Consider the following 14,763-nt stretch of genomic DNA (forward strand, 5'->3'; position numbering starts at 1 on the left):
GAATGTTTTATATGTACAGTGAGGGAAAAAAGTATTTGATCCCCTGCTGATTTTGTATGTTTGCCCACTGACAAAGAAATGATCAGTCTATAATTTTAATGGTAGGTTTATTTGAACAGTGAGAGACAGAATAACAACAACAAAATCCCAGAAAACCTATGTCAAAAATGTTATAAATTGATTTGCATTTTAATGAGGGAAATAAGTATTTGACCCCCTCTGCAAAACATGACTTAGTACTTGGTGGCAAAACCCTTGTTGGCAATCACAGATGTCAGACGTTTCTTGTAGTTGGCCACCAGGTTTGCACACATCTCAGTAGGGATTTTGTCCCACTCCTCTTTGCAGATCTTCTCCAAGTCATTAAGGTTTCGAGGCTGACGTTTGGCAACTCGAACCTTCAGCTCCCTCCACAGATTTTCTATGGGATTAAGGTCTGGAGACTGGCTAGGCCACTCCAGGACCTTAATGTGCTTCTTCTTGAGCCACTCCTTTGTTGCCTTGTCTGTGTGTTTTGGGTCATTGTCATGCTGGAATACCCATCCACGACCCATTTTCAATGCCCTGGTTGAGGGAAGGAGGTTCTCACCCAAGATTTGACGGTACATGGCCCCGTCCATCGGCCCTTTGATGCGGTGAAGTTGTCCTGTCCCCTTAGCAGAAAAACACCCCCAAAGCATAATGTTTCCACCTCCATGTTTGATGGTGGGGATGGTGTTCTTGGGGTCATAGGCAGCATTCCTCCTCCTCCAAACATTGCGAGTTGAGTTGATGCCAAAGAGATTTTGGTCTCATCTGACCACAACACTTTCACCCAGTTCTCCTCTGAATCATTCAGATGTTCATTGGCAAACTTCAGATGGGCCTGTATATGTGCTTTCTTGAGTAGGGGGACCTTGCGGGTGCTGCAGGATTTCAGTCCTTCACGGCATAGTGTGTTACCAATTGTTTTCTTGGTGACTATGGTCCCAGCTGCCTTGAGATCATTGACAAGATCCTCCCGTGTAGCTCTGGGCTGATTCCTCACCATTCTCATGATCATTGCAACTCCTCTCTCTTTCTTTGTCTCTCTCAATCCATCTCTCTATCCTCTCTGTCTGTTTTCATATTGTGAATCTGCTCAGCAAACACCCTAAACATAGTTGGCTCCCCTAACCCCATGCGGTCAAAGAACACTGGTGTGTGTGTGTGTTCTGCCTGGTGTCAGTGTTGTATACCCTCATCACCCACAGTCAATTAAATCCATTCAGCCAGCCTTCAGTCAGGACTAGGGTAGCCCGCCTGGACCAGTGATCTGGAATGGCCTCCACAGCCTCCCATGAAGACCTGGGGAACAAGAGACAGAGAGGCAGAGAGGTGGGAGAAAGCGAGGGAGACGAGACACACACACACACACACACACACCACACACACACACACACACACACACACACACACACACACAGTTCATGGTTATCACAAATTAATGCGGATTTATTGTTTCCTTGTGTTCCTATGTTGTGTCGTAGTGTGTCAAAGCTTGCATAAACCAACACATAGTCACAACATTTAACATTCCTTGCAGAAGGTTGCTCGAGAGTGCTAATGTCACGCCCTGGCTCTGGGGACAATGTTATGTTGAGCCAGGGTGTGTAATTCTAGGTTTGATTTTTCTATGTTGGTCTGAGTGACTCCCAATCAGAGGCAACGAGTGTCAGCTGGGTGTCTCTGATTGGGAGCCATATTTAACTGTCTGTCTTTCACGTTGTGTTTGTGGTTTCTTGTTCGTGTTGGTGTGTGTTTAACCATAGACGTCACGTTCTTCGTTTGTTGTTTTGATCGTGTGATCATTTAATAAATATAATATGTTCACCCGCAACGCTGCGCCTTGGTCTCTCCATGACGATCGTGACAGCTAACCATTGATCCAATTAACCACTAAGTATTTTAAGCATTCATATTTATTTCCTTTTCACTGACACTCTCTTCCCTAAATATGTATTTACTTGAGCACTTCATATTTGTTTATTTATTTACCTTTAAAAATACACCCCCATCAGCATCTTGCTGCTGCAGTATAATTGTTCATTAACATGTACTAATTTGGAGCGTTTTAATGGAGTGTTAGTTCCAGGCAATTTAAAGCACTTTAGGTGGGGAGAGCTGATTCCAAGTCTGGCAATATAGCAATTTACCCCCATCTCCCCTCCACTAGACCCCCATGCAGCTACCCATCTCTCCACAGTCATGGTCGATATGCCCTCTCTACATTGTAAAACACAACCATCCAAGTCAGTAAATGAACTGAGTAGGTAACTTAAACACCAGTAGTAGTCACACTAACTTGACTTATTTATTTACATCAGGGGAGCCCATTGAGACCAGGGCCTTATTAGTTATGAACACTTAGGACACTAAAGAGGCCTTTCTACTGACTCTGAAAAACACCAAAAGAAAGATGCCCAGGGTCCCTGCTCATCTGCATGAACGTGCCTTAGGCATGCTGCAAGGAGGCATGAGGACTGCAGATGTGGCCAGGGCAACAAATTGCAATGTCCGTACTGTGAGACGCCTAAGACAGCGCTACAGGGAGACAGGACGGACAGCTGATCGTCCTCGCAGTGGCAGACCACGTGTAACAACACCTGGACAGGATCGGTACATGCGAACATCACACCTGCGGAACAAGTACAGGATGGCAACAACAACTGCCCGAGTTACACCAGGAACGCACAATCCCTCCATCAGTGCTCAGACTGTCCGCAATAGGCTGAGAGAGGCTGGACTGAGGGCTTGTAGGCCTGTTGTAAGGCAGGTCCTCACCAGACATCACCGGCAGCAATGTCGCCTATGGGCACAAACCCACCGTCGCTGGACCAGACAGGACTGGCAAAAAGTGCTCTTCACTGATGAGTCGCGGTTTTGTCTCACCAGGGGTGATGGTCGGATTCGCGTCTTTCGTCGAAGGAATGAGCATTACACCGAGCCCTGTACTCTGGAGAGGGATCGATTTGGAGATGGAGGGTCCGTCATGGTCTGGGGCGGTGTGTCACAGCATCATCGGACTGAGCTTGTTTTCATTGCAGGCAATCTCAATGCTGTGCGTTACATGGAAGACATCCTCCTCCCTCATGTGGTACCCTTCCTGCAGGCTCATCATGACATGACCCTCCAGAATGACAATGCCACCAGCCATACTGCTCGTTAAATAAAAATAACATTTTAGCTGACGCTCTTATCCAGTGACTTACATGAGCAATTATGGTTAAGTGCCTTGCTTAAGGGCACATCAACAGCTTTTTCACCTAGTCAGCTCAGGGAGTAGAACCAGCGACCTTTCAGTTACTGGCACAACGCTCTTACCCACTAAGCTACCTGCCGCCACTCGTTCTGTGCATAATTTCCTGCAATACAGGAATGTCAGTGTTCTGCCGTGGCCAGTGAAGAGCCCAGATCTCAATCCCATTGAGCATGTCTGGGACCTGTTGGATCGGAGGGTGAGGGCTAGGGCCATTCCCCCCAGAAATGTCTGGGAACTTACAGGTGCCTTGGTGGAAGAGTAGGGTAACATCTCACAGCAAGAACTGGCACATTTGGTGCAGTCCATGAGAAGGAGATGCACTGCAGTACTTAATGCAGCTGGTGGCCACACCAGATACTGACTGTTACTTTTGACAGGGACACATTATTCCATTTTTGTTAGTCACGTCTGTGGAACTTGTTCTGTTTATGTCTCAGTTGTTGAATCTTGTTATGCTCATACAAATATTTACACATGTTAAGTTTGCTGAAAATAAACGCAGTTGACAGTGAGAGGACATTTCAATTTTTTGCTGAGTTTAGCTAATTTTTCTAACGTCAAATGCTTGTCAATCCAAATGCCCAGATATTTACAGGTGGGAGCCCAATTGATGGGAGAACCATTCAATGAATAAATATGTAGTCCATCTGAAACATTTTAGCGAGAATTAGACAACAACATATATTTAGTCTTGCCCAACCAGGGCTTTCTGTAAGGCAACAAAGTCAGATTGCAGCTCTAACAACGCCTGGTCGACTGTTGGGTCATTCATGACAGTATTGTCTTCATACAGATGAATATTACAAGTTTTAACAGGTATACCAATATTATTTACATCAATAATCAAGAGAACAGGTCCCAATACTGAACCCTGCGTTACACCTTTCATAATATCCAGGAAACTAGACCTAACACCATCAGAAATCACACATTGTATTCTGTCTGACAGATCATTCTCAAACCACTTGCAAGAAGCGTGATCCAGGCCTATTTCAGTCAACGTTTGAATGAGAATGTGTCGAAGGCCTTGAAAAAGTCTATAAATAAGGCAGCACAATGATTTTTATGTTCTAAGCAATTTTACACATAATCTAAAACAAACGTAGCAGCTGAAACGGTGCTATGTCCAGGTCTAAAACCAGATTGGTGCACATTACGAATAGAGTGAGAAGTTCAAAAAGTTCTTAGCTGAGAGTTGGACAGGGATGGCATACATCCTCATATCTCCTTTTCTCTAGTCTCAACAGCTTCTGTAGACCCCAAGTCTCCCAGCCTCTTCGTCCTGAACCCCTACTGCTCATGCTGCATCCTAGCAACATAGTCTTTACTGATACCTCCCCTGTAGACACTAGATTGCACACAGCACTACTGCTAACACTAGTGGGTACGGCAGGGACAGCGGCCAGCCTCGCCGTCTCTGCCTCTAATTCTAATTTGCGCATTTCGAAGTCCATCTGCCTTATCTTAATGTCCCTTTCTGCTTCCAACTCCAGTCGGTGCATCTCTAACTTGAGATGTAGCTCATCCTTTCGGATTTGTGCTCTCTCTTCTGCCTACAGCTGCAAACAAACACCATTCAAACAAACCAGGGATGATAAGAGAAGGGAATGTTTGGGAACAGGGTCCAAGTAATGAAAATAAACAAAAGGTCCCTCCTCTTCTACACACCTAATCCTTCCTAACACACTCTAAGCCCTAACCCACTTTCCTACCTGTTACAACAAATACAGGGGTGACACCCGCCCGGCTAACCTAGTGTTTAAAACAGTGGGTTATCTACGTGTGAATGTACACCCATGGGCAGAACTACCTTTCCCTTCTCCAGGACCCAGGTAGGGTGGAATACAGCAGGAGGACAGGCTGGAACACAAACAAAGATAAATTAAAACAACCAAATCTTCAAAGTGCCTTCTCTCTCTCTCTCTCTCTAGCTCACACGACAAACAGTTTATATGCTCTAGTCAATCAGTCACTCAACCACAGCTGCCAGGACTCCGGACCGAAGCCACGCCCACCATCGTCAGCCGCAACTCAGCACACCTGTAATAACCAGAACACACAAACAGAACAACCACTCTGAACCAAACACACACTACAAAGGACGATTGGGAGAAAGAATAACATGTCACACGTAACACATATCCTCAAAACGTAGCTCTTCACTGCTGCTTCCCTCTCTTCCCTTTGCTTCGCTCTCTCACTCCATTTAGCCCATCCCCATTAGGAGTATCATTGAAGGTGTCTCCAGACTCAGCACACTGCTCTGTTTAACACACCACCACTTCAGCCCTCCCCTCAACACCAGGGTCACTGACGCCCTCCTCTCTGTACGCGGCCCTGTCTCCTACTATTTACCTGACTGTCACTCACTCTGCCAGCAGCACACCCAAACAACAGCAGAGAGAGAGTATATATATATATATATATATATATAGAGAGAGAGAGAGAGAGAGAGAGAGAGAGAGAGAGAGAGAGAGAGAGAGAGAGAGAGAGAGAGAGAGACAAACAGAAAGTAAGGCAGAGAGAGAACTAGAGAACAAAAGAGAGAGAGTGAGAACGAGACTGCGACAGAGAGAGAGGAGGGGTGGAGGGAGGGAGGGGGAAAATGGAGAAGGAGAGATATAGGGAGGGAGAAAGAGAGAGAAGATGAGGGAGGGAGATATATGAAAATACAGAAAAAGAGAGAGAGAGAGAAAGAGAGAAGGAGGGAGGGGGTTAGTCAAGCTGACAGAATCCTTAAATGGCACGGAAACATTGCCCCCGAGGACAATCGAAGCGACGGAGACACCCAAAGTCGTTTGTGCGTGAATATTTTCTTAGTGCACGTGTCATGTTCTCTACTACTTGTTGATACAGTGAAGCCTTACGTGTGGCTTTCACAGGAAACCGTGAGTGACACCCCTTCCTCGACACCTATTATCATTGTCACGGCTGTCAACTTTACAGATATCCAAGTTGATTCATGCAAATAAGACGTCATGGAGTTGCTGCGTTAATGCTATTTTAATAAATTCACTCATCTGTCATATTTCTCCCATTCGTGGCCTTTACTAGGCTCTGCCTCACCGCTCTGCTGTGTCTCCCTAATGGACTACTGGCTCTGTTTCATCACATCAGCATCTCAATTAGCTCCCTCCCAGCCCTTTCTACAGGCTCTACAGCGTTGACAAGGTGCTGTCTTTAAAGGTAGATATCCATGGGGAGATGAGAGGGGGTGTGAGTGGTTCTACAGGGTTTACAGCGTTGACAAGGTGGCGTCTTTAAAGATAGATATCCATGGGAGGTGAGAGGAGTTTTGAGGAGGTTCTCCTGGGGGTTCACATTATAGAGCATAAATAAGTAGTTACCTCCAAGCCTCCCCATATTTTGAAGAGGGGTGAAAAGTGACTCTGTGTGTGTGTGTGTGTGTGTGTGTGTGTCAGAGGGGTCTCATTCCGCTGTAAGAGCCTTCTACTCACACTCCAGCACAAGAGGGAGTGGACCTGGTTACAGCTTAACGTGTCAGGACACAGCCAAGTGTCACGATTGTCGAAGGAGGAGGACCAAGGCGCAGCGTGATATTCGTACATCTTATTTTATTAAGTGCACACACGACAAACAAAACAACAAACGATACGTGAAGTCCAACGGTACTAACACAAACCAACAGGAACAAGATCCCACAAAGAACAGATGAAAACAGCCTACCTAAGTATGGCTCCCAATCAGAGACAACGAGCAACAGCTGCCTCTGATTGGGAACCACCCTGACCAACATAGATCTATACGATCTAGAACAGAAACCAAAACATAGAAAACACAACATAGAAGCTACACAGTGAAAACTAAACATAGAAAATCCACACCCTGGCTCAACATTTCAGAGTCCCCAGAGCCAGGGCGTGACACCAAGACAATCCTTCCCTGGCGGACTCTGCCCCAACGTAACCCATCCTGTGCCACACAGCCCAGCCAACCTGGTGTAACCTGCCCTGCAACTGGAGACGTGGCTTGTGTTCCAAATGGTAGTGAACTAGGGCTCTAGTCAAAAGTAGTGAACTATACAGGGAATAGGGTGCCATTTGGGACACAGCAATTGGGAATGGAGGGGGTTGCGGAGGGTCATGTGTACTGGGTTGTGTTTCATTCTTGGGAAAAGTTCCCTCCCCTCTGCCCTAGTTTATGACGGAAACTAGGCGTAGCTATTTCTTACACCTACCCAGTTGTCTCAGATCCATGAAGGGAAGTGAAGGAGGGCAGAGGGGAGGGAACATCTTCTTGGAATGAAATGCAGCCATGGAGTTGTTCTCTGTAGCCTGACATCACTGCCTATATCCAGCTTAGATCTTGTGTCAGAGTGCACTACACACATAGTGACCTACAGCATAGTCATTGTAGAGATGGAGAGAAAACAGAGGGAGAGTATAGAGGTGAGGGGTGGAAAGTAAGGAGTGGGTTGTATGAGGCACACAGTGGAGCTAAAATGGAAACAGAGTCAGCATTGTGGTTTGTTAACGTTCCCCAGTACTCCGCCTCCTCACTCCATTCTCCCTTTCATCATCATTACATACACACACCCGCGCACACACACAACCTGCCCTCATGCTGGTCCAGCACTGACACAGGTCTTTACCACCAACTTGAACCCAACAGTCATCAGAACCCTGTCTCTGTCACACTACACTCTCCCACACTGTCTGGGTTGACTGTTGTTTCTGTTGCTGATGAAGATGTTATCTATTAGCTCAGTGACAAAGCAGTGGCACAAGTCAACATTGTATGTCAGGGTATCTCTCAGGCCTTGTCAAGATAAGACAAGCTTACTACTGTTTCTATCTTGTGGTTCTCCCAGTGTTAAAGGTCACACTATTTTCTAGCAAAGTTTCTCTCCCTGCCTGAAAGCACCCTACTGGATATGAAGACTATCAAGATACCGGTACACTGTAGTCCAGACAGCATCCTACTGATTAAAAGAGAGACCAGTACTCTCTAGTCCAGACTGAATCCTACTGATTAGTCTCCCGAGTGGCACAGTGGTCTAAGGCACTGCATTGCAGTGCTAGATGTGCCACTAGAGATCCTGGTTCGAATCCAGGCTCTGTCATAGCCGGCTGCGACCGGGAGACCCATGGGGCGGTGCACAATTGGTCCAGGGTAGGGGAGGGAATGGCCGGCAGGGATGTAGAGCATGGTGTTTGCAACGCCAGGGTTGTGGGTTCGTTTCCCATGGGGGCCAGGATGAAAAATAAAAAAATTATGTATGCACTCACTGTAAGTCGCTCTGGATAAGAGCGTCTGCTAAATGACTAAAATGTAGAAGAGAGACCAGTACTCTAGTCCAGACTGAATCCTACCGATTAAAAGAGAGACCAGTACTCTCTAGTCCAGACAGCATCCTACTGATTAAAAGAGATCTGGCCTGGGAGAGAAAGACAGACAGAGAGCGAGAGGGAGAGAGGCCCTATCTCTGTATTTAAAGTCTACATCTGTTCTTTTTATGGTTCTGGAACTGAGACTGACTCCCCCTTTTCCTCCCTCCCTTTCTTCTCCCTCTCTCATGTTTGATGTGGAGGTCAGAGGGATTGATGTCACGGATGACGCACGCACGCACAAACACACACACACACACACATCCACAAACACATGCTATACCACATACTGTACCATTCACTTGTGTCGGATGTGGTGTGATGGTGTCACACTGTTCATGATCCATATTGAGTCCAACCTTTCAGTTTTTTTCTGTTTTTCTGTCGTTTCCAAAGCCTGGTATGGGACACTGACACATCACACAACAGCCACCTGGCAATGGAAGAGAGAGAAATGGAGAGGGAGAAGGAGAGAGTGAGGGCAAAGGAGAGAAGAGAGGGAAAGATACTGTAGATAGGAGGAGAGAGACAGGTGAAGAGATAGAGAAGGTTAGAGGAAGAATGGATAGAGAGAAAAAAGAGAGAGGAAAGTGGATGGAAAGGGGAACAGACAGGTGGAGATAGGTCAGAGAGAGGGTAGAGAGAGTGTGGCAGTGAGAGAGGGGGGAGAGCGGGAGTGAGTTAAGAGAGCGGGGAGAGAGAGAGAGGGAGCGAGAGAGAGAGAGAGAGAGAGAGAGAGAGAGAGAGAGAGAGAGAGAGAGGGAGAGAAGGGAGGGAGTGAGTGGGAGTGAGTGAGTGGGAGTGAGTGAGTGGGAGTGAGAGAGGTGTGAGAGCGAGAGAGCGGAGGTGAGAAGGGGGAGAGAGAGAGCAGGAGATGAGAGTAGGAGAGAGAGGTGGAGTGAGACAGATGGTAGAGAGGTGGTGGAGATAGATAGAGAGGTGGGGTAAAGAGAGAGAAGAGGTAGAGAGGAATAAAGAGACAGAGGTAGGTGAGAGAGTGAGGGAAGGAGATGGGGCTTTCTCTCCCAGTGTCCTCTCCCTCACCCAGCCCTGGGACTTGATCCTGGGCATGGATCCTGACTGCTTGCCGAGACCCCTCCCTGGTCCAATGTCAGCCTACAAGACTATAGTAATAGTATCACGTTGTCAGTTCAGTTGAGTGTTAATAAAGTACAGATTCAATGCTGTACTTCCTGCTTTACCACTATGGATACACTCAAATTGGCTGCCAGTCCACCCATTATGGCATCATTGACTTGAATAGTGATGCCAAGTCTAGTGATTATATTTCTATGGGGTGGAGGGGTGACAGTACTGGTCAATGTGGGTCAACGGACTCCGGAACATAACATTTGCATTTAGAAGCGCTTCCCTGTCATGGAATTTACTGTATTTGGACTAATGGACTCTAGGATTCTGGCCCTTCCTGACCTTGACATAAGGTTAGGGATTATGGAGAAGAGAGAGAGAGCGAGAGAGAGAGAGAGAGAGAGAGAGAGAGAGAGAGAGAGAGAGAGAGAGAGAGAGAGAGAGAGAGAGAGATCAGGCCATTAAAGACAGAGAGCAGACCATTAACGACAGTACAGTACATTGGGTTAGGTATTAATGATAGAGTATGGGGGTAGACAGGACAGATACAGCACGGATAGAGTTTTGCCATTTTCTGGAAAGGTTCTGTGGTAAGATGTCTGGTTTATAAGAGATGAGCAGACTTTGAAAGATTCTGCATTAAAAAAATTATGAAGGCCGGGATTCAATCCAAGGTGCATTATTGAGCAGCGCACTAGACAGCCGACAACGCACCTTTTAAAGGCAATTTCCACGACGTTTAACAGTAAACGCTGCAGATTAACAGTAAACGCTGCAGATGTTATCTGAAGTGGAAATTACCTTTAAATGTCAAGCCCTGTATGATTGGATACAACCCACATTTGACTGAATCCCGGCCAAGACATTCAGAGACTGGCAAGAATTCTAGCAGCAACAGTAATAACACAACTGTAGTCATACAGTCTGTTCTGAACAATTATGAAGTGTACATAAAGAAAAGTATGAATGATAGATTGAGTGGGACCTTGACAACCTGAGTGAGCGAGCAGCCTGACGGGCAAGTGAGAGAAAGACAGAGAGAGAGAGTGAGTGACACTGACTGGCACTTAGGAAGTGAGAGCTGTAAACTTTATTTGCACTGTAGTGTATTAAGATTATGACTTTGATAAGGTTTTAAGTGGAACCTGAGAGGATGTTTATTTAGAGTAGAGGGAGCCATTTTGTAGTGACACCCCTGTTCGTTGGAGACAGGTGATTGGACAGTAGAGGGAGCCACCCATATTTTTGTATATCTTATAAGTATAGGCTAGAGACAAAAACGGCAGAGCGGCCATTGCAATTTGGGAAACGCTGCTCTCCGGGTGATCTGGACACCTGTACACTTATGCTGAAATCTTGTGATATGAATAAAACTTATGATCAAAGTTCAGTATAAGCGGACTCCTTTGTTACAGCATAACTAGCAACATTTGACTCGACACTACAAAATGGCGTCACGAAAAGGGACGGTCTGCGTCTCTTCAGTGTTATATTCATGAGCAGCGACGTGACTCTCGCTCAAGATGCCGGCATAAGGTGAGATTTCTCATGGTCTTGGGTGTGTGTTTCATTCGTTAGCTTCTGGGTATGTGCGCTGGGGAGATGTACCGTTGGGGACCGATGTGTGCTTTGTGTTACTTTTATTGCTGTTGACTATAGGGGTCTGGCCTAACCATTATACATTTCTTTGCACTGGTAGACAGCGCAAAAGGGGGGAGAGTATCTATAGAGTGTCTATAGAGATATTTTGCTTGAATAAGAGTTCAAGAACAATCGATTAAGTGGAATAAGGAATGCCTAGGCAGAGATGTATGTAACTTAGAGCCGCTGTGGATCATGGAAAAGCCCTGGTAGACAGGCGACCTCTTTAAGGTGGGCCGAAAATCCTGATAACGCGTTAGATGTGTTTTAGGTGAGTCCTATGGACTGGAGACCGTGGTATATCGATAATGTATGTTGCCCCTCAGCTGGCGGTTGACGAATGGCTTGTTTGATGTGATCTCTCGTATCGATTCCACAGATCTCGTGGTAGCACAAATTTAGCTAACAAATGGAATTTTATGGCACGGCGGAGGGAGAAATGCTAACGTGGCCTGCTAATTATGCTTCATGCTACATGCTAATGCTAATGCTAATGCTAATTCATGCTATATGCCAATTTTTGATGCGGGGTTATGATTAATATTTGTTCCTTGGTGGTCCATTGGAATGGGACGAGCCACCAGAAATGTGTTTAGTTAGCTTGGGCTTGGTGCCTGGTGTCTTGTGAACTGTTAAGTGTTATTGTTTGTCTATAAGGGGTAAAAGAGAGGAGCTATAGCAGAATGCTAACGTTCTGTTGTCTGGAGCTGCTTCCACGGTGAAATCGTGGTGATGAATGTACTGCGCATGCGTGTGATTTTACGACACTAGATTACGACACGTGTGATTTTACGACACTAGATTACGACACGTGTGATTTTACGACACTAGAGTGACGTAGGGGTAAATAGGTCACTCCTCTGTTACACTGTGCTGCGGGGAGACAGACGAAGGAACAAAGACAGAGACATTTAGAGTCTAATGGTGTATTCTGGTTGTTACATCGGCTGTTGTTTGAAGATGAAACTGTTTTCTTGAGACCTATTGAATTGATAAATGAGAGAGAGATGTTGACGGATTAAAAATAAATATAATTAAGTAAATAAATAAAATAAAAATGTTCTTGAGCTATTTATGCGATTCCTGAGTTAATTCTTAGAGCGAATGTGACTGGAGGAATATTGAATGGTTGAAGTGACTCAGTGATTGCATAAACTACTAAATGATTGTCTGTTTCTTTGTTCTTTTGTCATATGAGAGGAAATAGGAATGATAGGAGGAAAGAGGAGAGAGAGGAAGTGCTGACGTGTACATCACGTGACAGGGTGTGACGCGACAGAGGCTGCGACAGAATCAAGTCAAATATCAGGCTAGTGCTGTTCTGTTTACAAAGTCTTCCCCTACAGGATATTTGATGTTATGACAATTTGACAAAGACTTGGCAGAAGACTGATCAATTGATTAAAATAAAAATTGCGTATTGGAGTTTTTGTGCATGAGTGGGTTTGATTAGAGTTCTGTTGGGAATCGAGTACTGACATTATTCTGTAAGATTGAGGTCATTTGGTGCTTATTAAATAATTGGTTTATGAGTACTGTAGTGTTGCTGGATTATAGGTATTATACATACTTTTCCTGATTGAAGGTGGTAAAATAGCCACTAATTGATAAATTAGTAAAATAGGAAATATAAATTAAAATTATTTTTGATTATTCATAAATGTATTGATTAATTGTTTAATAAAAAAATAAAAAAACTTTAATTAATTATTTTTGAATATTCATATTTGATTGATTATTTGTTATTATTTAGAAAAAAAAGTAAAACAATTTTTTTTTGTTTATATTAATAATTAAAGGGAGGACACTATAAGCTATATATTCTAAAATAATAAAAATAATTCACAATAAAGGAATATAAAAGAGTTACAATGGGGAAAAAGGATATCAGGACTATGAAGGTAATTACACCTGTTGATATAGTACAAAATAGTAATCCTCTAGTTAATGGGATTGCAAAGTTATCTGGCAAATGGAACAAACGTTGGCCTGACATTGAACAACCATGGCCAGTGGAAGGGACTCTTAACCCTGATGTAATCAACATAATGAAAGTGCTTCTGTCAATTCATAAAGCAGATCAAAAGAAAGGGAAAAAAGGGGAACAACGTAAAGAAAAGAGACAAAGAGAGCTGGGTGTTCTTAAGCTGTTTGAGAATGAAGGACAAAAACTGATGAAAGATGCCAACGATAAAATAAACAAAGGTATAGAGAAAATGCTAAAAGAAGGAAAGGCGACAGAAAAACTAATGGCAGAAGTCAGTACACCTTTCTCACATAGGGATTCAGCAAAAAGACCCCCACCTTATGAGAAAGAAGTAGAGCTTAAGGACGTCTATCCTCAGCTTCCGGTGATCGTTCAGGAGTGTGATTATTGCATCAGAGATGAAGATGAACGAATAATAGAGAGAGGACAAGCAGAAACTACCATAAAAATGAATCCAAACTCCAGAAGTAAGAAAAAAACGAGATGTCTGGAAACTAAGGGTAGAATGAGGTTCAGGAGAATGGAACTTGATGAAGACGACGACGATGATGATGATGATCAGAGTGATTCAGAAGAGATCATGGGTGGATATGACCCTGTGATCAGACGGAGGTTGGCAAGAGCGGAAAGAAGGGGTGATGGATGTTTGAAGAAGACAACAAGAGATTCGAGTTCTGATAAAAGCGAAGATGAAGACAGCGATAAAGAGTGGGAGAGTAAGGGTGCTTCATATTCAAGAGGATTTTATCCAACAATGACTAGCACAGAAGAAATAGAAAGAGATATAGACCGATGCGTATCATGCCTGGATAAAGCGAATAGTTTAGAAGAAGTAAAAGAACTGGAGGAACAACTCAAGAAGCTGAAGATACAGAAGAAGAAGCTGCTGAGAAAAGAATCCCAAGAATCTGAGAAGAAATATACATTGAGGCCAAGGAAAGAGGGCACTAGTAAGAAAATTATGCCGGTGATCATTCGAGGTCGAAACTTAGAATATAAGCCTTTGCAAAGTACCGATATGTCAGATATACTTGAGAAGCTGCCTACTCTTCAAGATGGAGCCTATCCTTGGATTTCAAAATGGGAAGAAATTACAGTGGGAACACAGTCTGCTATAGGAGATATTAAGATACTTTTTGCTAATCTCCTGGGGATTCCAGGTATGGAAGAAATTTTTCAGAGAGCGGGACTGAATAGATATGTGGGGACTGCAGTGAATGATCCTGAATTGTTGGCTGCAAGTAGGAATCGTCTGTGGAGAGCATTGAAAGATACATTTCCAACAAATGTGCATCCTGATAATATTCTGATTGACCCACTAGGACAACAAGAAAATCCGAGAGCCTATGTGTCAAGAGTTCATCAAGTGTGGAGAAATATTACTGGAAATGATCCAGATGTGAGTCAAATTGAGCAGT

This window comes from Coregonus clupeaformis, unplaced genomic scaffold (assembly GCF_020615455.1).
Source record: "Coregonus clupeaformis isolate EN_2021a unplaced genomic scaffold, ASM2061545v1 scaf0426, whole genome shotgun sequence".
Lineage (NCBI taxonomy): Eukaryota > Metazoa > Chordata > Actinopteri > Salmoniformes > Salmonidae > Coregonus > Coregonus clupeaformis.